This window comes from Daphnia pulicaria, chromosome 4 (assembly GCF_021234035.1).
Source record: "Daphnia pulicaria isolate SC F1-1A chromosome 4, SC_F0-13Bv2, whole genome shotgun sequence".
NCBI classification, from domain to species: Eukaryota; Metazoa; Arthropoda; class Branchiopoda; order Diplostraca; family Daphniidae; genus Daphnia; species Daphnia pulicaria.
The window spans coordinates 10,376,286-10,399,250 of NC_060916.1; the positions used below are offsets into that span (position 1 = coordinate 10,376,286).

General features: G+C 40.3%; 1 long non-coding RNA gene and 1 pseudogene across 1 annotated transcript; one reads left to right on the forward strand and one right to left on the reverse strand.

The window, feature by feature from the left end:
• Positions 1-4,527: 4,527 nt before the first annotated feature.
• LOC124337691 lies at positions 4,528-8,303 on the reverse strand (annotated as a pseudogene).
• A 9,128-nt stretch (positions 8,304-17,431) lies between these two features.
• On the forward strand, positions 17,432-18,741 carry LOC124338476. Its single transcript, XR_006917850.1, has 2 exons — positions 17,432-17,515; positions 17,584-18,741. It is a non-coding gene; the product is annotated as an uncharacterized LOC124338476 (long non-coding RNA).
• The last annotated feature ends 4,224 nt before the right edge of the window (positions 18,742-22,965 follow it).

Here is a 22,965-nt window from a genome sequence, read left to right on the forward strand (position 1 = left end):
CAGTTTTAAAATGTTCCTCAACTTCTTGGTTGATGACTTACTGTTAAAAAAGGAGGCATAGAAATTTTACTTGGACAACCAAATTTATTAAAATCAAGATAAAAAATAGTAAACAAATAATAAAACAAAAAGGGTTAAACAAATAAGAGTGGGAAATACAAAGTAAAAAGAAGAATAAAGACGAAATCGAAATCGAACATAAAAACCAAATCAAATAATTAATACTCTCCACTCCCATAGCAGAAAACTTGTCTTGCTAGGGAAGATCCAAACTTTTTTTTTCTTTTTGTTTACACTGCTGATCATGCACTGACAGTTGGAAGGTTACGCAAAAAAAAGCGAATTCACTAACTAGGATTCGGCAACCAGCTAGGTAACAAATACGCAAATTAAATTTCTAAAACAGTAATAAAAACAAATGAAAAAATCGTTCCGCAATGTATCAAATTTTGACAAATTATGTACAAAATTTGGTGACGATTGGTCATTCAGGGAAGAAACGTATAAAGGATTACAAAATGGACATTAAACCCTCTGAATTTCACTACTAGCTACTACTACCCTACCCCCTATACTCCACACCCTATATTGTTAAGGACCTTCGTATATAAATATACCTCAGGGATAAGATTGGATTGCTAAGCTCTCCGAGAACTTTTGCTTTGAAAAACATTATCATATAATTTCCAATCTCGATGAATTTCTCTATTTATATGTAAATCGAAGGTTCACGGGGAAACAAAAATAAGAAATAAGAAAAACTAAAAGGGACTCTATTTCGTATTTCAGTCTCAGTCATCCATGTATCATTTCCCTGAAACCTCTGGTGAGTTTCTCCTCGCCATATTCTGTCTGTGAAGTGCGCGTCAACCCTACTAAGACATGGACGTCCATGGTATATCCATGGGATGTAAATTTTGGGATCTGGTACATCCCATTTTACATACAATGGATGTACGGGGAATATCCTAATTACCTTCCCCTCGACGTACTGTGGGGTTTATCCGAAGTACGTCCAAAATTGTCTGCAGTTGGGATGATCATTCCAATTGAAATAAATAAATTAGGGATATTTCAGCTGTTATCCATATATAATAAAAGAACAAGCTTTTGTGGGAGGAGCCTGTGTCTGTCACGGACATTTTGGGGGAGGAGCCTGTGTCTGTGTCAACACAGGCTCCTCCCCCAAAAGCTTTTATGGAACATGCCCAAACATGCCCAAACAAATCACCACCAGATGTCGTCGCCGTGATGACGCAACTTTCAGCATCACCACCAGATGTCTATAGCATCGCCGTTATGACGCAATCTTCAAGTAAGGTACTGGGCAGATTTCTAACAATAAAATCTATTACGGGCAGATGATTAAGCTGCAGAAAAGCGAATAGCAAAACACTCCGACCTTACGCTAGACAAAATTTCCCCGGATTTGACCGGGGCTCAGGTTACTCGTTCTTTCCATACTTTTCTCTCTGATTTACCATTCTGAATTCATTTTACTAGGAAAGAAGCTTTGACTATTAGTGGAATTGAACCCGGACTGTCGGAATGGAAGGCTAGTGCTGAACAGCTACGCCACAATAGTTATATGACATCTAGCATAGTTTTATTAAATTGCTTTGTTACTTAATTGACTGTTTAGAAAGGGCATAGCATAATACACATCAGTAAGGTTTTATCTTAACGTACATATAAATGTTCTTCTTCTACTTTTATGGGGTGATTTACGCCTTTACAGTTGGATTTTTATATAAGATATTAGGGGACCATTTTAAAATATATATTTATTTAAACTAATAACTGTCATACACATTAACAGTTGTTGCACATTTTTTTTTATTTACGTACAGAAGTCCGTAGCGTGTTTACTAATAAATAAACTTAGGAATAAGTAAATTATAATAATAAAAATAAGTTTATTTTTTCATTTATCATGTTTATTTAGAAAGTTAAGTTCTTAACGGATAAATAATGCTGCTTGTAAAAGAAGAAAAGTAAAAAAATTTATATTTAATCGAAGATACGTTAACGTGCGTCTACACTAGCAGTTTTTACAGACATATAGACACCGAATTACGACCGTAACTTGTCTGTAAAAACGGCTAGTGTAGACGCAGCATTAGATAGATATTAATACCCAAGCTTTCATCTTTTTTGGATGAGAACTGTACGTACACCAAACATACTTCCGGTACATTCAGTGAATGTACTTGATGGTATGTCCATTGTATATGTTTTTCATATACTGTTGGGATCAAAGAATTTCTTAATTTTTTATCCATTTATGTACATACTGGTAGCGTACCCTGAACATCCACATGGGATGAGGGACGCCAACATCCCGTTGTACATACCTGGGATATCGCTTGGATGGCGCGTCTTAGTAGGGAACCTGGGCGTCAACGTGATCGTCACTGCGAGAAGAAAATTGATGCTGGGTTCAGGGCGTTGGTGGTTCACAGATTCGGCTTTTTCCATCTACCCCGCCAAAGAGGTCTTGAAAGAGGTTATAACCAAAAAGGGTTATTGAGCAGGTCGAGTGCGAGAGGCTCGAGACGTGACGCGGATCTTCTTTCAAGATCGACCTCGGCATTCCAGTTATCTGGTGCTCGGTTCATCTCATCTGCAGAGATCGATATCTGTGCAAATAACGTTGTTGTTTGTATGGAAAAACCCGAAATCCGATTTTACAGGCAAGAAGTAAGTTGAGTCTCTCAGTCTAGTTGAAAGATCGAGGGTGTCGGTAATCCGCATGACGCATGACGGTATTCTGCATGAATTCATGCATGACTGCTCAAAATTTTAAAAACCATTCATGCAGATTACCATCTTGCGATAGCTACCTATTTTATGTAATAATAACTCCTATTTCACGTTATTTAATAGAAATAAATAATTTTTAAAATGACTACCGACTACCGTGTTGACAAATTAGAATGGCCGTTTTGGGCCTATTGGCAGCACACATAACGAACTAGTAAAGCCGGTGCAACCCTTGCTTAATACACAGGTGTCACACAAGCCCCCCCCCTCGTCTGTCTTAAGTCATTACATTAACTCCGTAAGCTTTTGGGCGACTTTTTAAGTAAAATTTGTCAAAATTCTAATGTTTTGAATTTAGTTTTCTAACTGACTTGACCGAGATTCGAACCTCACTCCTTTGGCATGGCAGCCTAAATTGCTAACCATTAGACTGCCGTTGACATGTGAATTAAAAGGAAATGCATGTGCCCTACGGTAGCTAGACATCGATTAACTAAGACATTGAGTAATGTAATGCAACATGTGACAGCATGATATAGAATTGACTGGTACAGTTGTCTTTATAAAATAAAATTTCATATCTTCAAAATTTCAATTTTTTCAAACTTCTATTTCAACTTGTCCGAGATTCGAACTTCTGACCTTTATCTGACCTTTAGAATTATAGCCCGGGCTTCTGACCATTAGACCACGGTTGATATGGTGGCTACGGGGGAAACATGAACCGTATAGTATGGCCCAGGTAAACCCACCTTTCACTCACCCCTCTCCCAAGGGTGCGCGCAGTCCCCTCCGCCCGACCATTCGTGTAAATAATAAAAAAAAAACATTAATAACTGGCGTTGCCTTTATCAGTTATGCAAAAACTGTTATGCAGTTTATCCTGTTATTAGGGCTGTCATGCAAGCAGAGTCATGCATGAATTCATGCAGTCATGCGTCATGCAGATTACCGACACCCAAAGATCGAGGATGAATTCAATTACTTATGGGCCAGCCAATAGCCCATCAAACAAAGGAACACCATTTACTCTATGCTAAATTCTTTACGTCGCCGCCCCTTTACAGTTTCTGAATTATTTGGTTATACAATCCAACGGAATTTCTAGAGAAATTTTCCATTCAAGTTTATTTACCTTATTACGTACTGCACAGTTAAAATATGAATGAGATGGGAAGCGGCGGAATTGGGTAAATATTGGTGCAAACGCCCGGTCTACTGGACAAATTTGTGATCATTAAAAAAGAGGAGACACCACACGCCGCATTCACTCAAACACAACCCAAAAATTGGATGAATAAATAAATAGTGAACTCGACGAAGAAAACGAAACTAGCTATATATATGGAACGCAAAAGATGTTGTAACCAGCAAAAAAAAATAAAAAAAATGGCAAAGCTGCAAAAAAATGATGAGAATTGGAGGGGGGGTTGAAGATGGGGCAGGAGTAAGCATGTCAAAGTGCACTCATTCGACGCATTTCAGCATTTGTATAACTTTTGATTCAGTTTTTTTTTTCTTTTTTGTCTAGCACTCGACGCTTAGTGGTGGATCACGTTCTCCTTGATAGTTTTGATTCTAAGAATAGATGGTGAAGACTTCTCGTCTTCAACCTTTGACCATGAGGACTCGGTCCAGACCCTCCGTCAAACCTCCAAAACTCTATGTCTGCATAAAAAAAAAAGAAACAAAAAAAAAAGAAACGTCAATGAGATAATTTTATCCATCGTCGAGTGCATAAAAAGTGATGACAAGGACTCACAGTTAGACCCTCCTTCCAGGCGGGTTTGTTTCGGTGGCGATGGCAAATTGAGCACGACCAATTTGGCCTCGTGTGACTGCTGGACATTGGACAATGATCGAGACAATGATTTCATTGAGCTTGACGGCTGTGTGCATCCGTCGGACGTTTTCGACATCCGCCTCTTGTAGATTTTTCTTCTTGCCGAGCTTCTTGCTCTTGGTGGGCGCCGGAGTCGGGCGTGGCTGGTCAAACCGCTTGAAAGAAGTTGGGCTCGCCGGCAGAGCATCGACTGAAACGGTTGGAATAACCATTGAGCTATTCTGGATGGAATTCTCAGCCGCTGGCAAAGCTTCAGGGGAAGGAGTAACTGCCGCAGCGGTAGGTTCCATCAGCTGCTCCACTTTGACTTCCTTCAAACCATCCGCCTTGGTTGGATGGCCGGCTTCATACTGAAAGCGCACCTTGACGTTGTGTCGGTGATGGTCGACCACGGCTTGGACCTGAGTAAATAAGATTCAATGAGTTTCCAATGCTTCAACCAGTTGTGGGGGAAATTCTTTGACATCACATTAGGGAGGGTATACAATTTTGAATGAAATAATCCAGATTGAACTTACCATTGTCCACCAACGAGTCGTATCACCAACCTCCTTTGAGAAGGAGTGGGCAAACATTTCAGAGAAATAGTCAAGAGAAGATTGTTTGCTAGGAAAGCAGACAGAGTACACTAAATAATGTTAAGGAGGAAGGAATGTTTTTCGTCTCGCTAACTCTATGGCCTTTTTCAAACACAATCCAAGAGATCTAACTCTATTCGCTAGAAAAAAAACGTCCATTTTTTATTCTATTTCACCGATGGATCTCGCTTGTTGAGTTGCATCTATGGAACGCCATAGGGACAAAAAATTAACTGCTCCAAAGTTTGCATTAATTTAGTGCTCTCCAAAAATAAATGCTCAAAATTTAATGCTCTCTCGCATCCGCCCTCTAGCGGGCGGTTCAAAATATTTCGTTTCTCCGCCTGCTTGTGAGAGAAGTTAGAAGCTATCGATTAAAATCCAATATTTAGCTTAACTATGGGATTTCTAAATTCGAATGCTTGCCCTATTTGTCGCCTCATCACCTTTGCCAACCCGGCAACCCCTTATGTCTTCCGAGAATCCTGAAATCCGTCATCCATCCATTCCGGATTCCGGCGATGCCGAACATCGGAACATGCCAGGACTAATATTGTTACTTCTGCTGGCGAAAAAGAAAAAGTATCGACGAAGAACTAGTCACGAAGATTACTTCGACAAAGATGGAATCATAAAAAGACACGATATAAATCACAGGACAGAAGGGTGGTTGCGGAGGTGATGGGGCAAGACGCTGATCAACGCTGATGTATTCAAAAATTAGATTTTAATCGATATTCAATTGTCAATATTTTCATTGATAGCGAAATATTTTGAACCGCCCGCTAGAGGGCGGATGCGAGAGACCACTAAATTTTGAGCACTTATTTTTGGAGAGCACTAAATTAATGCTAACTTTGGAGCAGTTAATTTTGTGTCCCTATGGCGTTCCATATGCATCTCTTTCAACAATTGATTGCGCTGCTCCATCACCAGAGTCCGTTCGTAAGTATAAGCCGAAATGTCACTATCCATCTGAAAGGGGGACACACGAGACAAATAATCAATGTGCGTCACCCGCGGATGCGAAAGGTCACCTTCAACCGCCCGGGAGTGCTTATGGTCGGGGGAGTAGCCGTATAGCATAACTTACCATTTGTACGACTTCGACCTCGGCATCAATACGTCAATTGTATAAAGGGAAGTCTTGAGATCTGTTTTCATCTGAATGAAATTGTCCTCGAGCTGAGCAACGGTGAACAGACGCATCTTACAGTGACACCAAGTGCGGTGCTGGCGCAGCAGGAAGGGCAGTAGCATCAGCAGGCCGCCGTGGTGAACGACCCACTAGACGTCGATATGGCCGTAGATCTGCACGACCGGTCAAATTCCCAATCGGGCGATTATTTTTAATGTAATGATGACGCAATTGAATTGACGATATGGAAAGTAAATAGGATGAGAAGCGCCGGAGGGTGATTGGAAATGATGCGCACCTTCTCGGTGGAATCGGGGAAAGACGAGATTCCTTTGGGCACAATCAGGACCATCTTGTTGGCCGCTGCGGTGTGAATGGTATCGACAAAGACACGCCACGATCGATCCTTCTCTATCGACTGGCGTCAACCGTTTGGCCATCCAAAGATAACCGTGTTGGGTTTCAATCCGCCCAAACTGGTCGACTGGATCCTGTAAATGTCCCCCAAAATAAATTGACAATTCCTTGATATCGATCGCCTCTAGACTCGTGAATATTGTTCGCGTATCGATGAGAGACTTACTGATGGACAGTAATGCCTTGGCCGACATCCTTGGCAACCAGCACGTTAGAAAAGCCCTTGACCTTTTCGTCATCCATAGCCTTGCGCAAGTTCTGTCTGGCCGTGGTCGCTTCGTCGGTGCACATGGTGATATCAACTATAAACGTGTGTCAAGGGTGGATTTGCAGAGATTAGGCCAATCCCTTGCAAGCTTTCAACTGGGAGGCGAGAGCCAACAGTTTGCGCTGTTTTGGTGGAAGGTGGGCTTTCATTTTGCATAGGGCCAGAATCTATCGACGCCAATTTTTTATGTGGGGCGGACCTTCCTCCAGCCGGAGTAAACTTAATCGTACTGCACTCAAAGCCAGGCCACTTATTCCGTCTCCCCACTTCTTCTCGGCTCTGTTCATCAATGATGCGAAACAACATTACGATAAGCATTTCAAATGCGAGCCAGAGCGTCAGCAGCAATGGCCACCGGCGCTGTAATTCAAGTCGAGTATTTGCATTCCATATTTACCCGCGATATTCAATGTAATACTTGTAGATGATGGTGGCCAGAGCGATGGCCTGACAATCAAAGCATAGAGCATAGAGCCAGCTAAACCTGAAGTCATGAGCATGACGGGGGACGCAGAGCGAAGCTCCGATGAAAGACACTAAGACAGCGACCTGCAAATGAAAATTAAAATTAAAAAGACGCTCGAATCAAAAGAATTTTATTCTGCCTGTCTTTTGTTATTTACCAGCGGTAGTATTTTAAAGATCGCGGCCTCCAGTTGGGCGTCCTTAATAGTGTCTGAATAAGGGTACAGGCGAGATTGATTAATCCGTAGAGCATCAAAAAGAAAATGGAGAGCAGTGGAGCCAGAATATCGACGTTGCCCAATAGAACTCCGAATTGACAAATGGCTAGTATTCCAAAACCAAGTGAAAAAGATTCTCGTTAGTAGTCCAAATTGTATTTGATCATTTCAAAAATCAATGGAAATGCCTCACGTACTGTATAAAGAAAAGGGGTCTGGTTCTTATCATGATTTTTTACCAAGAGTCAGCAAGGGGGCGCGAGTGGGTTCACCGGAAGCCTACAGCGTCGAAAAAGGGTTCAGCTTGGGCACCAAATTGTCTTTGGAGATGGCGTGGAGGAGCCGAGGAGCCGAGATGAGACTCAGCCGCTGCAGGCCGGCACCAGTTGTGGCCAGCATGAAACTTCCAATCAGAATGACCAATTCGTTGGGCCAGGCCAAATTGGCAACGACCAAGCTGCCACCAATGCTCTGTCTAAACCTGTACAACAATAATATTTAAAAGAATAAAATAAAAAGGGCGTTCACCATCGGTATTGAATGAAAGATTGTCGAATCCGCTCGACTATTGATCAGTTGGCGATGACTCGTCGATTACTTACGTCGACGTCATCGATTACTTTCGGCAGCGAGACATTGATTGCAAATGGTGTCATGATTTGTTACCCCGAAGGAAATCCGAGCTCCGCCAACTGTATTCAACTGCTTATCTGCTTCTTTAGAGGGTATGGCAGGAAAACAACTTCCCTCTCACTTTCTTGTTGGTGATTTATAACCGATCGGCCCGGGTTGGGAACCGCAGGTTAAGTATCGATTACGCTTGACATGCCAGCCCCTCAATATTTTATCCTTCGTCTTTCATTCAAAGTCTGTTATTCGCTACAAGTTTGGAACCATCTTTTCTTTTTCATCTTTTCTCCTGCAGCTCAGACCCCAAAAACAGCCAGCCATGCAAAACCAAACCATGCTGTAGCTTTGATTAGGGGAACCCGGCCGGAGATGTCATCACCAACCGTCACTTCTATATTTGGCTGGCCCCTGATTAGCACTTCATTTAGGGTATGTAGCAAATCACAGCACACTAGCTACCGAGCGCAACAAATTTCATTCTGCACGAATTCGTGTCGTTCGTGTGTCTGTTCCTTCCCTCTCTCCCGTCGATTGGGTTTTGATGATTGGACATGCTCCAGAAATTGGATATCGGAATCGCATCTGCTCGACAGTCCCCTCCGTTCGCCAGTTTGCACTGTGGATCAAAGTGTAACGAACTTTGCGAGTTATCTTCTTTCCTTTTTCCTTCTTTCTGTTTTTCTTTTTAAAAATCCCGAGCACGTTTGAGGAAGCATCACAGCAGCAGCAGATTACTTCACCTCGCCAGAGGTAAAATTTAACACATCAAAGCCGTACAGCTTCTACAACCCCCTTTGGCTTTCATGAGTCTCATCACTCTTTCTTGTCTCCGATTAATATTCCGGTCTGTCGACTACGACTTCGTCCCATCTGTGAGGTTCAATGCATCGGTTCCATCAAATCAAGTATAGTAGCACAGCGTTGTTAATTTTTCGTCAACATATTCCCTCCCGACCGAGTTCCCATCGTTTCAATTGGACAAGACGACAGGGCGACAACACTATGCATCAGCCAATAAGAATAAAGCCAATTGGGAAACATCCACCAGCTGAATGAGATAATTCAATTCCTGCTGACTGTGCAGCGGACGGGCTTTCGGTGGAAACGCCGGATACTACCGTTCTACCGTACCTCTGCCGTACCGTTCTTTGGTGGGAATAGCCGGAGCTGCGGAATTTTATATGGAACGGCAAGAAAACTTCTTTCGCTTTGCCATAACGTCCACGTTCAAACAGCCGAAGACGACACGAATCGTCACCACCAGAGTTCTAATCAGCCTGTCCGCGTCCTCTGCCTCTCTATACCCTGGGCTTTGGGCTCCCAGGGCGCGATGCGCCGGATCAAAAAAATAACACAAACAATAGAAGTAGAAGAAGAAGAAAAAAATGCCATCGAGAGGCTTTTTTCTTCTTTTTTTTTATTAATAAAAAAGGAGAACAAGTGCCGACGCTGCTCCTTGTTTTTCTTTCCCACCCACATTCCTTTTGGCTACAAAGAAAGTCGGGAATTTTGACAGCACCTAGACAACCGGCAATGGACCAAATGCGGTAGAAGAAAATGAAATTACATTTGCCATCGAACAGCAGCCAAATGCTGAATGCTGGTAATAGCTGACGGCGAGTACTTATACTGAACTGCAAGCGCGGTGCATCGTGCAATAACGCAAAGTTCTGCACAAATATTCACGTTTTCACCTTCAGTAATACTATATCTAGGTACTATATTATGTAATTCTAGATATATTTCCAATTGGGAGGTTAGAGTACCTAGTAAGAGAAAGTATCGAAAACTTTTCGGCTGTATAATTAAAAAACTTTCGACGCCCCGCCGAGATGTCTGTGTGTGTATTCAGCACTTTGAAATTTTTCGTCTATTCTCGTATTAGTCCCTCAAATTGTTAGAACGGAACTAGAAAAAGGATGGTTCTGCAGGTGCAGTAATCCTTGACTTTATTCCCCGTTTCCTTAATATGTTTTCTCATTTCTCTCTCACGGCTTTTTTTTTCATTAATTGCCATTAAAAATATCTTAGGAGACGGGCGCGCGTGGGGCTCATCCTCTTTTCTGTAGGATCCACAAAGTGGACCTGAACTTTCTGTGTTTTTATTATTTCGGCGGATCTTTGATTTTTCATTTTCCCCGCTGATGTTGGACGAAAATCAATACCCCCCAAGCTTCGATACCATAAACAAAGTAAACAACATCATCTATTCAGACTTCTTCTTCAAGTGGCGTTTTTTTTTCAAAACCTTTTTTTTTACAGACCACAGTCGTCGAGGCTTTTGTGACAAAGTTGGACGGGAAATTCATCTTCTATTTCTTTCCTTTTCTTATTTTGAAAATATTCTTTCATCAAAATCCAAATGGCCGACGACCGTCAATGGGTTCACTTTTTTATAAGAAGAAGAATGAAAAAGGGGAGAGACTGCTGGTTTGCTACCATTTCCTTTTCGATCCCTTAGGGCGCGACGGGCAGGCTCGCTTGCTCTTTTCTACCCTTGCGACAATATAGTGTCCGTGTGCTGGCTCAAAGCGACTACATGATATATATATTCAACACATTTACGGACGCCTGCAGACAGGATTGTGCCGAGCAGGACAATAGAGCGCACTAGAGTAAAGAATGATCCTCTTTTTTCCCTAACCAATCTGTTTCGGTTGTCAAACTCTTGGACTCGTCTAAGATGCTCGTCTAAGACTCGAGCCGGACAAAAGAAAAAAGAAAGGGGACCCGGAAAAAGAGACACAGAGAACGCGTACCCACCAGAACAGAATAGAGACGAAAAGAGACAGGATCCTAGAAGGAAGGACCCAAGTGTGCGGTGAAAGAGAGACAGAGAGAGCGAGAACTTACCACAGCTTATCAGAACCGTTCCCGTTGAGTCCGATGCCGACGTAGCTAGATATATCTGATGGAGAGGAAGTCGCAGAGTCGGATCAGCGGGAAACCCGTTCCTGACGGGTTTGATGCCAATGAACACCACAATTCCCATGAGAAATAACAAGGCCGTGCCGTAGAGCCGTAAATTTTTGTAAAGGACTTCCGGGTCCTTGGCTGGATCACCAAACCACGCACCAAACAAAGCGATTTGAGGCGCAATGTAATTCTAGACAAAAATCACAAGTGTAGAAGAAGATATTGGAAAATTAATTTGATATGATTACAATTTTTACTTTCGCTATGTACTACTGTATATTACTCATCACCAAGATTTCGATGCCGCCAACGAAGTTCATCGAAGCGGCAAAAGTGGTTCCGATGTAGAACAGGAGGCCTATGGCGCCACCGAATTCGGGACCCAAATTACGGGAGATCATGAAATAGGGACCGGACCCCCCCCCCCTTCGGCACGATGCTTTTAGTTGCTATAGCAATCATGTTAATGGCTGTCAACATGGTCTGCCGGTGCCAACAACCGGAAGAGGGCAAACAAAACAAAAGCGCCAGTCGTCATCATCCGAATGGCACTAAAGGCACCCACCAGCCACCACAACCAGCAGCAGGATCGGCAACAGACACATTTAAAAAAACCCATCCAGCGAAGGCGAGCGAACTACGAAATTTGGAGAAAAGGGGAAAAGGAGAGAAAAGGAGACAAGTAAAGTGCAAAAGAGAAAAATAGAAAAAAACATCAAATCCCATTCTAGTAAGAGGTTCGTTTATCTCTCTCTTCTCCCATACACACACACACACACACAAAATCCCACGCAATTTCTTCGAGAGCCGTGAAGATCTTTAACTCTCGTATTCTCTCCCATCTTATTCGACATTGATTTGGCTCAGTTTCTACTCTGATTTGTTTTCAAATAGGACTCCCCCCCCAAAAATCAATCGAAACCCCCAAACCCTTTTGTGTCTAATGTTTTTTTCGACTCCTCGTTCGACTCGTGACTTGGACACTTTTCATTGGATCGCTTCAAAAAAACATGCCAGACACAATAAAACACACACACAAAAGAAAATAACCGACCCCATCGGTGCAAATGAAGTGAAATCAATACACAACATCGATTTCACGTTTGAAAGGGGGGAGGGTCTTGTTGTGATTGCAATTTTTGGCCAACGCGGATCACTTAACGCACAGCACATGGCGACGAGGCAAAATCCCTGGACGATGCCGGCCGTCCCGATGATCCACGTCAGACGGATGACGCCGAAAAGGTGCTGCATGCACGGGAAATAGACGACGGCCAGGGTGCCGAACTTTTGCAAGCTCTTGGCCTTGTCCGGCGCATCCGGATCCGTTGGCGCCAGGACGGTGGCACTGTAGTTGGCCAGCGTGGGTGGCCTTCCTCGCTCTCCTCCTAACATCGGTGGCCGAGATAAAAAGGAGAAAAGGGAGAAAATGAATACAAATAAAAACAAGTACAGGACAGATAAATACATTTGCGAGAGAGAGAATAGAGAGAGAATGCAATCATATTAAGGGAAAGCCAGTGTAGTAGCTTCCTCGTCACTCACTCGTTTGTCAGCTGCTGGCCGAATTAATTTCGTTAGCCCATTTGTCTTTTTTTTCTTTTTCCACTCTTCATTTATTGATTTAATTGATGGAACTCTCATTTTCTTTTTTTTTGAACGCTATATGTATTGTTGAATTTGCTATAGTCGGTAGTGCGGAACAGTCGACAGAACCGATAACCCCCTTCATATCAAATGGATAGGGAGAAATAGTCGAGAAATTGATGGTTTACTTACATGATAGAGGTAGAGATTGCGCTCGTACTCAAGTCATTCTTCTTCTTGTCAGTGACAAATGGCTGTTCTTTATGACCGTCCGCTGTGGATGTCAAAGCTTGTGAATGACCACCAACACAACAGACACGTATGGAGTCGAAAGAGAGACGGACGGAAAAAAGAAAGGGAGGAGGGGATTGCCCAGTCGGATGTGGCTAACAACTTGTTCGTTTTTTGCTTCTCGCTTCTTTTCCGCAGCAAGAAATTTAACAAGAATGTCGTAACAAGATACGCTGATTTTTGCCGATTTTTTATTAAATGTTGATTTTTCTTCCCACGTCGCGTGGAGCGTATCCTGCCCCGGTGGAAGAATAGGAGAGGGAAAACCGCCGGACTCCTTTATTCTCCCCTATTATCTTCCCTCTATTCTTCCCCCGGGCTAGGATTTCGTCCCTGCGCCACCAAAATTAATCGGCATGTTCTCTTTAAAAAATTGGCCAAAATCAGCGCATCATTAGAAAAATTTTAAACTTCGTCCAAATGTACACGACTATGTCGTCTACCGTTGGTGCAAGTTTCAAGTAATAATTGATATATTTGAATTTCTTATAATTTTTTAAGGAGCATACACTTTAGCTTGGAAACATATGGCGAGCGCGCCGATGTTTCCAAACTTTATATCTAGCACTTTGGGGATAAACTTCAATTCACTAAAATCTGCAAAAAATCATGGTGAAAGAAAATTCTTTCCTCACCAAGGTGATTTTTTAAAATTTGCTTTGCGATAACTCAATCGTGAGTTATCGCGTAAAAAAGGGAGACACTTTGGCCCGTAAGCCGCCGTGTTAGAAGCGCGAAAACACTCGCCGTGTTTCCAAACTTCATGAAGGTAATGTAAAAAACTGTGATTTACTTTCCGATGTACTGCGAACATCGAAACAATGAAAACCTGACAATTCCATACCCTCTGGGACCCAAAAAACTAAAAAAATTTCACTGAAAATTAACACTAGAAATAGGGCTCTTTGGGATCTGTTTTCTTTAGCCGTTTTATCTGGAAACGCCAGCATGGCAGAGCACATTGGTAGCGCGAGAACGGGGAGAAGAGGGAGAATGGGACGAATGGGAGGGAGGAGGGCGTACTTTTCGTACGCCCTCCTCCCTCCCATTAAAAAAGGGACCCACGTTTCCTCTTCTCCCCCATTCGTCCCATTCTCCCTCTTCTCCCCGTTCTCGCGCTACCAATGTGCTCTGCCATGCTGGCGTTGCCAGATGAAACGGCTAAAGAAAACAGATCCCAAAGAGCCCTATACAAATTTTTCACATCACACAAAAAAATGCAATAAAAAAACGCCTCATAAAAAAGGCGATAAAAAAATCATTTGACAATAAACTAACGCGAAATTTTTTATCCCGTGAAGGAATTATCCGAATTTCTTCGGCCTCCGCTTCACTTGGATGATTATTGGGTGAAAAGGGGAAAAAGGATGCTGCAGCAGGGAAAAAAAACCTCTTAGCCGCGCAATACTGAAAAAAAAAATTATTTACCAATTGACTGGAAAATGAAGAAAATAAAATTATGCCTTTAATTGCTTGAAGCAGTATTTTTTAGCCCCATTCGAAGTGATCCCAATGGAAATAAGATCATGTTCCGTCATCTGGACCGTCATGTTCAAATCAATGTGGTACCGTAGAAAAACTTCTACAAAAAAAATGTAACTGGAATTAAGAAAAGTTAAGGTTAGGTTAGGTTGGGTCTTACCTGTATAGTTTCCCAGCCCAGTTCCCGTCAGGAGTTCCTCCATGAGCCTCGAGGATGCCAGACTGAAGATGACTGGGACGTTGAAACGAAGGGTCCCCGTGGATGCCGAAGTCCACACCAGGTGCTGTTGATTGGCAACTTCATCGAGGTTTGAGCTGCGTTAATGTGGATTTGAATTTGCTTTCTTCCTCTGGGACAAGGGGGGCGCCGGGGGTGCGGTCAGCCCTGCATTTGAAGTAAATTAATCTCCTGACGAAATTCCATTCTCTGCAAAGCTCAAATTTCCAATCGCCATCTGTTTTAAATTAAAAAATGTAATTTATACCTTAAATTTATCGTTAATGAATTAAAATTTAATTAAACCTCGACCACCACCACCTCGACCACCACTCCCACCACCACCACCTCCAACACCACTCCCACCACCACCACCACAATTAGCTCCTCCACCTCCACTCACTTCAAACCACCACATGCAACCGATCCAACTCCAACTGCTCCCAAAAGAGGTGTGGAGGTTGTTTTTTCCAAAGTTGACGCTTTCAATCACGGCTCCATACCAACGACCATCATCAAGGAATAAAAATCTGCTTTTGGAAAGGAATTGATGGTTCACCAGATGATTGGACAGCTTCATCGAGTGGGGGGTTTGAACTGCTCTTTGGTTTACGTGATTTCTCGTTCAGAGTGGGGGGGGGGCGGGCGATTCGTCAGACTCCATGTCCCAGTCTTCGTCTGGAACAAAGGGGGCGCTGGGGATGCGGGGAGCCTCGCATAGTATTAACAGCAAAATAGCCGCCGAACAAAATTCCACGTTCCACACTGCACACATTTGAAATCGCTACCTGTTATAAAATAAAAAATGTAATTAATACCCTAAATTTTTTTGTGATTAGTTAATTATATACCTCGATCACCTCCACCACCTCCACCACCACTCGCACCACCGTCGCTTACTACCAAAAAGTGTAAATTTTAGGTAAAACAGCGAACTGGGACACGGCCGGCGAAAACGCGAATTGGGACACAAATAGACGATTTTTTCTTTAAGTAAAATACAAAAAAAAGTGAGGTTTATTGCAAAATCTAATTTATTAAATTTAAAATATAGGGTGGGATACGCAATAAAGCAAAAGGACGTATATAATATTTATAATTAAACGAGATATCATTAATTGAAATTTAAGAATTTGGCTTACGGTCAAGAAATTTGTGCTCTGTTTTGGCTGTTAGCAAACAACATTACGGCATAAGGAATATCTAGAGTATAAGTGGTACCTTAATGATGATACCTTAAATAATTATCTTAAAAGATAGAGGATGAAAAGTTCTACAATAGTATGTAAGGTTTTGTCAATATTTTGAATATTTATCGAAATGTTTCATTACCAGGAAATGGAAGAAAAATGCGTATTTGGGACAGCAGACGCGAATCGGGACAACAAATTTTGAAAAAAAAATTATTTCGTTATTTCGCAATGTCTATACATCAATCGACCCAGAATTTCAAGGCAAATCGATTGATGTAAAGCATTTATAGGTTTTATTGCGTAATTTTAGCATTATTAGCTAAAAACTATTTCAGTGACGTTGGATCGAGTCTGGACAGATCCAAGAAAATTGTCACTTCAATCTGTTTTTTTTTTTTTTTATTTTTCTTAAAATGAAATTTTGAAAGTGAATAGGGTTTCAGATATTTTCGCGAAAGTTTTTGAATTTTATATCAACATTTGAATTAGATCATGGCTCCTCTTTCTCATGGTGCCGTACCTTATGTCCCAAACTATAGCCCCAAATAATTTTATTCAAAATTTTATTATGAAGTCTTAACGTTTTTCGTTAATCCCGTACATCTTGATAAAATATTTATAGTGCACTTTAAAAAATGCAAATAGAACGAAAAAAAGTTAATATTTTCGATAAAATAGTAGCAGTTTCTCTGTCATAAGGTGCTATGATGCTAATTGGGACAGCCGAATGGGAAACTGTGCCTATAGGGCTCTTTGGGATCTGTTTTCTTTTCAGGTATGATCTGGCAACGCAGCATGGCTGTGCATTTTTGTAGCGAAATAATATAATGTGGAATATTTTGTGCTTCTGCATCCCAACAGCAAGGCTCTACTGTTTTGACAAAAGTGTTTTTTGTGTGTTGAAATTTGGTTTCTATTATTAACTAAAATGAGAAGTTGTCATGTTGCTAAGTGTAGACGAAAGATGAGTGATGGTGTCAATTTGTTTACTTTGCCACAAAACAGTGTTCGTAGTCAGCTTTGGCTTGACAGGATTAAACGTAGGGAAGCTAATCGTCATACCAAAATAAAAAATATCAGGATATGTTTAAAGCATTTTTATGGAGGTATAATTCTATCAATCAATTTATTGCTATTTATTAATAATACATTCTTTTGTGTTTTAATAGGGAAACCTGCAAAAGATATCTATACCCGAGGCATCCAGATTTTGTGCCATCATTGTTGTTAGGGGATGAGCCACTAGAATTAATAGTTCACCTCTCCTTTCTGTAATTCAGGATCATTCTTTGCTGATTGGTAATATTCAAACAACAAATTTACATTTGTATGTCTGTCAGTATTAAGCATTTTTTAAAACTATTAGATGAGCTTGATCAACACAACATTCCAAGTAATTGCGAAGAGAGTTTACACGTAACCATAAATGTGAACTTCCCAGCGATGAGAACCCATCTGAGACTACATTACATCTAGATTCATTATGCCATGAAAGTCCTTCACAAAGTGGTAAAGTGATAAACATTTTTTCTTGCTTATTGCTTGCCTAATGTTTTTTTTTTTTTCAATTTTAATAGCATTATTAAAAGGGAACGAGATTGACTATATACCAATTCCTGCTGTTGAGGGCTTCACAACATCACAAGTTAACAATTGAACAACTAACCTGAACGATAATCTCGAAGGAGAATTACAGCGTCTACGATTGATCGAGCAAGTGTCTCAGTTAACGAAGCAAGTTGAATTGCTTCAGTTTAAGTTAGATTGCAAAAGCATTATCAAACAAATTGAAAAGGACGATGAAGTTTGTCAGTTTTATACTGGTATTAACAGTCACGAAAAACTTAAGATGATGTATCAATGGGTTGCTAAATTTGTAAAGATCGTAGAGTAAAACTTAACTTCTTCGAGCAATTTGTTTTAACATTAATGAAACTAAAATTGAATTTAGGATTGCAAGATTTGGCTTATCGCTTTGAAATTTGCCTATCAACTGCTTCTAAGTATTTTTCATTTTGGATTCATTCATTGTACACATGTTTAGTCTCAGTTTTAATTAGCTGGCCGTAACGAGAAATTTTAAGAACTACACTACCTCTTTGTTTCAGGGACAAATTTTACAAATGTAATTGTATTATAGACTGTTATGAAATATTCATTGATCGTCCCATACAAATCAAGGAACGCGCATCAATATATTCCATTTACAAATCCCACAACACTGCCAAGTATTTGATTGGAATAGCTCCACAAGGTTATATTTCATTTATTTCACGGGGATATGGTGGACGGTCAAGTGACCAATTTATAGTACAGCAATCAGGATTTCTTGAAAATCTTGAATATGGTTACTTGGTACTTGCCGACCGCGGCTTTTCAAATCATGAAGCAGTTGGTCTTCAAAACGCATAACTTAAAATTCCATCATCCCTCGGAAAAAAACAACAATTGACAAGCATTGAAGTAGAAGAATCCCGAGATCTAGCTAGAGTGCGCATTCATGTGGAAATGGTTATTGGTGCTATTTCTCGAAGGTATTCTATTCTACAAGGCCCATTCAATTATCAGTGCCTATTAACTAATTTTTCTACCGAATAATTGGATTTAACCGAATCAGTTGTTGATAAAATGGTCGCTGTTGCGTGTGCATTATACAATTCCTGTCCGTCGGTGGTCCCATTAGCCTAAAACATTTGTATGTAGATTTATTGAAATAAAATGTAATTGGCCTCATTCTTAAATTTCTTGGTTTATTTTACCTAATTGCACAACAGGAAACATGAATATCTGCGTTCTCTTACATAAAAAAAATGTATTAAAACTACTTGTTAACAGTACGAAGCGGGATTGGGGATGTTGAAGCTCGCTTTGATTTCAAATTCGTCTGGTTCTATTCATCTTGGTTATTCTCTCTAACCCTGTTCTCTTTTGCTCTAACCGAACGAGTAACCTTCTTACAGGTATCACAGGACCGTGAATTTGTAATTCTTTTTCGAGAAGGAGAACGATCATGAATGCATTTTAAATGAAATATCTTCAGCTTACAATTTTCATTTGAGCAAAACACAACTTAACCAATAACCGGCTCATTTGTTTGACAGTAACAAGGAAGATATTGGTTTGTATGTAAAACAGATAGAGAACTGTGGAAGAATGATCTCAGGCATGATTATAGTATGGAAATATTCTGTCGCCCTCGGGATCGCAAATTCCCCCATAAAGCAGTGGTCATAAGGAACTTCTATGTACATGAGATCAACAGTGGTATAGACTACGAAAAAAGAAAAGTTGTAGCCCGTGGTGTACATTTGCAACTGCACCTGATAGATAGTAATGTGCTTTGTTCATTTGGTACTCCTTTTTTCCTCATCAAAATTAAATTAAATGGGCACTTGATTTCAATTGTGCCACATCCTAATGCTGGGGAGCTGAATATTCCATCTGGCGAGGATGACAAAAAAGGATATTCAACCGAAATAAACATTCCAGTTTTGGTAATTTGAAACCCTGGATGTTTTCCACTCTTGTGAATATGTGCTTCAAACGTTTTCATCGCAATGTATTCGTTTACCATACTACTATACCACCCTACTATACTTTTCCCCAACTATATTACAAAACAAAAATAAAATAGTGTTGATTATAGTTACAATTTTTAACAACTAAATGAAATACTTAGTAGCCTCACTGGTGAACTAGAAAGCTTCAGGATAACAGATTTGTTTTAGCAGAAGAATAGATGGGGAAAAAAGGTTGCTGTGCAAAACCTGCCTGAATTTTGAAGCAGTAATCCGGAAGGATCTGTATATGTAAACCAATGTTTGCTAGAGGTTTAGTAAGCGGTAAGAGAGCAAATAGCTTCACTTTGTTCCTTCGTTATGTGAACTGTCTGGTACAGCTCTCTACTTTTGGTTATTAGTTCAGGTAAAGATAGACCAATGGCACCTTTTTGGAACATTGATGTGAGAGGCTTTGGAAGCTTTATCTTTAAAGCTGGTGGAAAGTATTCACTACAATTGTCTTCTAACAAGAGAGCTCCTGCTGGCTTTCCTGGCATTTCAGCTAACTTCTTCATCAGGTCACAATTTTCTTCGTTTGTAGGTTTTCTCACAGTTGGTAGTAGTTGCTTACGGAATTTCACAAACTTTTTTGTAGGTTCCCTAAAAGATGTAAAGGCATTAATTTGATACATAACAACTTTTTTGTTATTGATATTACTGGCTGCGAAGAAAGATCTGCCCAAGTAAACTTATCCTCGGTACGTCCTTTTCCCTCATGAATTTCGACTGAATATACGCTGACTAGTAAAAGTCATCCAATATGATTACACACTTCTCCAAATCTGTAACATTTTGCCATATTTCATGAAGTATTTATTAGTTTTCTTCATTAAGTATTACCCTACAGCACAGGTACAGTGAGCGTACATTACACAACCATTAGCACCAATTGCAGCCCATGGTGAGTGAGGAGTATCTCTGATAGCTTGAGATGGAGTTACCTAATTGTAAATTATAACAGAAAATATAATTCATTTAAATAAGAAACAAATTTAAGGGCTTACCTAAGCTTGAACTAAAACCATTCCTGATAACAAACAAATTGCCATAAATTATTTCAGCCACCCATCGTTTACTGCTTGTTTTGACTCTTTTTTGAGATCTTTGTAGGCTCTCTTTGTTTTCTCAACATCTAAATTACTTCTGGAGAAAACTAAATAGGCAAATATATCCCCATGATCTATTTTGGGAATAATTGTGCAACACTCCCACAAATCTTTAGATAAACTGTAAGGGCAATCACACTGAAGAATATCCAATTTATCAAGGTATTTTTTTGGCTTCTACTGAAAGCCCACTAACATAATTCGATAGTGACATAATATTTCAAAACATGAAACACATTTTTCAAAACACAAGAAACACTTTTGTCAAAATAGTAGAGCCGTGGTCAATGACCACGCTATGTGATACTTCTGGTATGTAGTCCAACCGGACGTACTGTATGACTGTGCCGGCCTAGCCGGGTATATAAGCGTAGAGCATCGGGCTGGCCGGGGCTGTCTAACAGTGATTGTTCTAGAATGTAGTTGTAGCAATACACTCCTAACCTTGTATGTTACATTATGCAGAAGCGGATTTATATAGTGCTTTTTCATGAAATGACCAAAGCGCTGTTGTTAGTTTCCAATTGGAAATATATGATTAAACACATCACAGTATATTGAACGTCATATTCTTGAAAGCAATCAAGAATCATGATTACAGCATGCAGCCATCAGGGCACTACTTACAGTTTTATGACAGGTTCAGCAGGTGTTCTAAACCATAACCTCATTGCCTTTATACACAGCGTTGACGCTCTAGTCCACTACAACCCACATCCTCAAATGATGTGAAACTGATGGGAAACGTCACGACCAGCATCCATTCCATTTCGGCTGCGTCAAGGAACAAAATGGCGAAGTTTTGGTCCCTGAAGATATTCCGGAAGGACATCATTTTAGCCACATAGCGACTGACAATTGGATTGCTTAACTGCTTGCAGACAGCACGCAGAAGCTAAACTTGAATTCGTCACGCCTTTCACTATCTTGCTTTTGGCACAAAATAAGTGAGGATGAACACTAGATAACTCAAGCAGCTTTCCCTATGATACAACACTCAAATTGTTTAGTTAGCTATTTCAGAGAATTTTTCTTCACTTTTTCAACATCAAAATCTATAATATTAACAGCAAGTATGGAGGATAAAAAAATTAAACTTGCAATTTTCTGAAGAAAATAATAATTTTTCCTGCCTGTGACTCTAGGGCAGCAGCAATGTGTTTTCTGTGTTTAAGTTAGAGTTCCAACTTTACTTTGGCATCAAATAGTAATGTCGCATCTAAAGAAAGTAGGGTAAAACAGCGAACTGGGACAGCGTTTTTCCTAATAGACTTTCTTATTGCATTTACGTGTATCGAAGAAATGCGAATTATGGGGAAAAACGTGTAATCTTGGGACAAAAAATGCTAATTGGGACAGACTTATTTTTAAAAACTAATTATTTCATTCGACGCATAATTTTTTTTGAATCGAATTGCTTAAGACACCACGTATGGTGCAATAGAAAAATATTGAGATATTTTCATTTAAAAAATAAAAACATTGGGCTGTCAGAAAGCTTTTTTCGTCTGCTTAACTTTTCGAAAGTGGATCAAAACTATTCATCAACAAAAAAAAGTTATTATGAATATCTTATTAACTCATTAGCTTAATTTGAAAGGAATAACCTAAGATTTAAAAAATAATAAACTCGTCAGACAGGATATAGCATTGCACGTTTATCACGGTCCAAAAGTCTCCTCAATACTGGTGGATAATTGTTGACAGAAATGAGGGAAAATTATACAAGCCGGAATGTGTCAGTCGGGGTTCCAGGGTGTGTTGAAGTAAACACTCCTTGTCTATCCTATTTAGTTCCGTAGGTTAAATCGATGTTTTCGTGATGACTGCTTCATCATTAATTAGACTACAGCATATAGTGTTCGTTGATTTTATTTGTATTGTAGTTGCTAATTTGCTTAATGGTAGAACCATACACAATCACTTCAATCTATCAATGACTTCAAGAAATTGACTTTTGTCCCAGACTTGTCAACGGATAAATTTAAAAAACTTCGTTCCCGTCTATCCTTGTCCAAGCTTTTATTGTTGGTAATTATTGATATATCATATATTTTACATGAAGCTTTTGGCGAAATTGACAACCGTCTTCGACAACTAATGGGAAACCGGAATTTTTTTTGGTGGGATCGCCGTTGTTTTAATGGGAGATGTTTATCAGTTACCACCCGTTGCCGAACCTTAAAATCTCTATAGTGTTACTATGAAACCTCTCGTAGACCAAAAAGAAATTGAAAATGGTAATCCTGATCCAAGAAATAGAGGAGCTCTTCTTTTTAGCCAATTTAGAAAA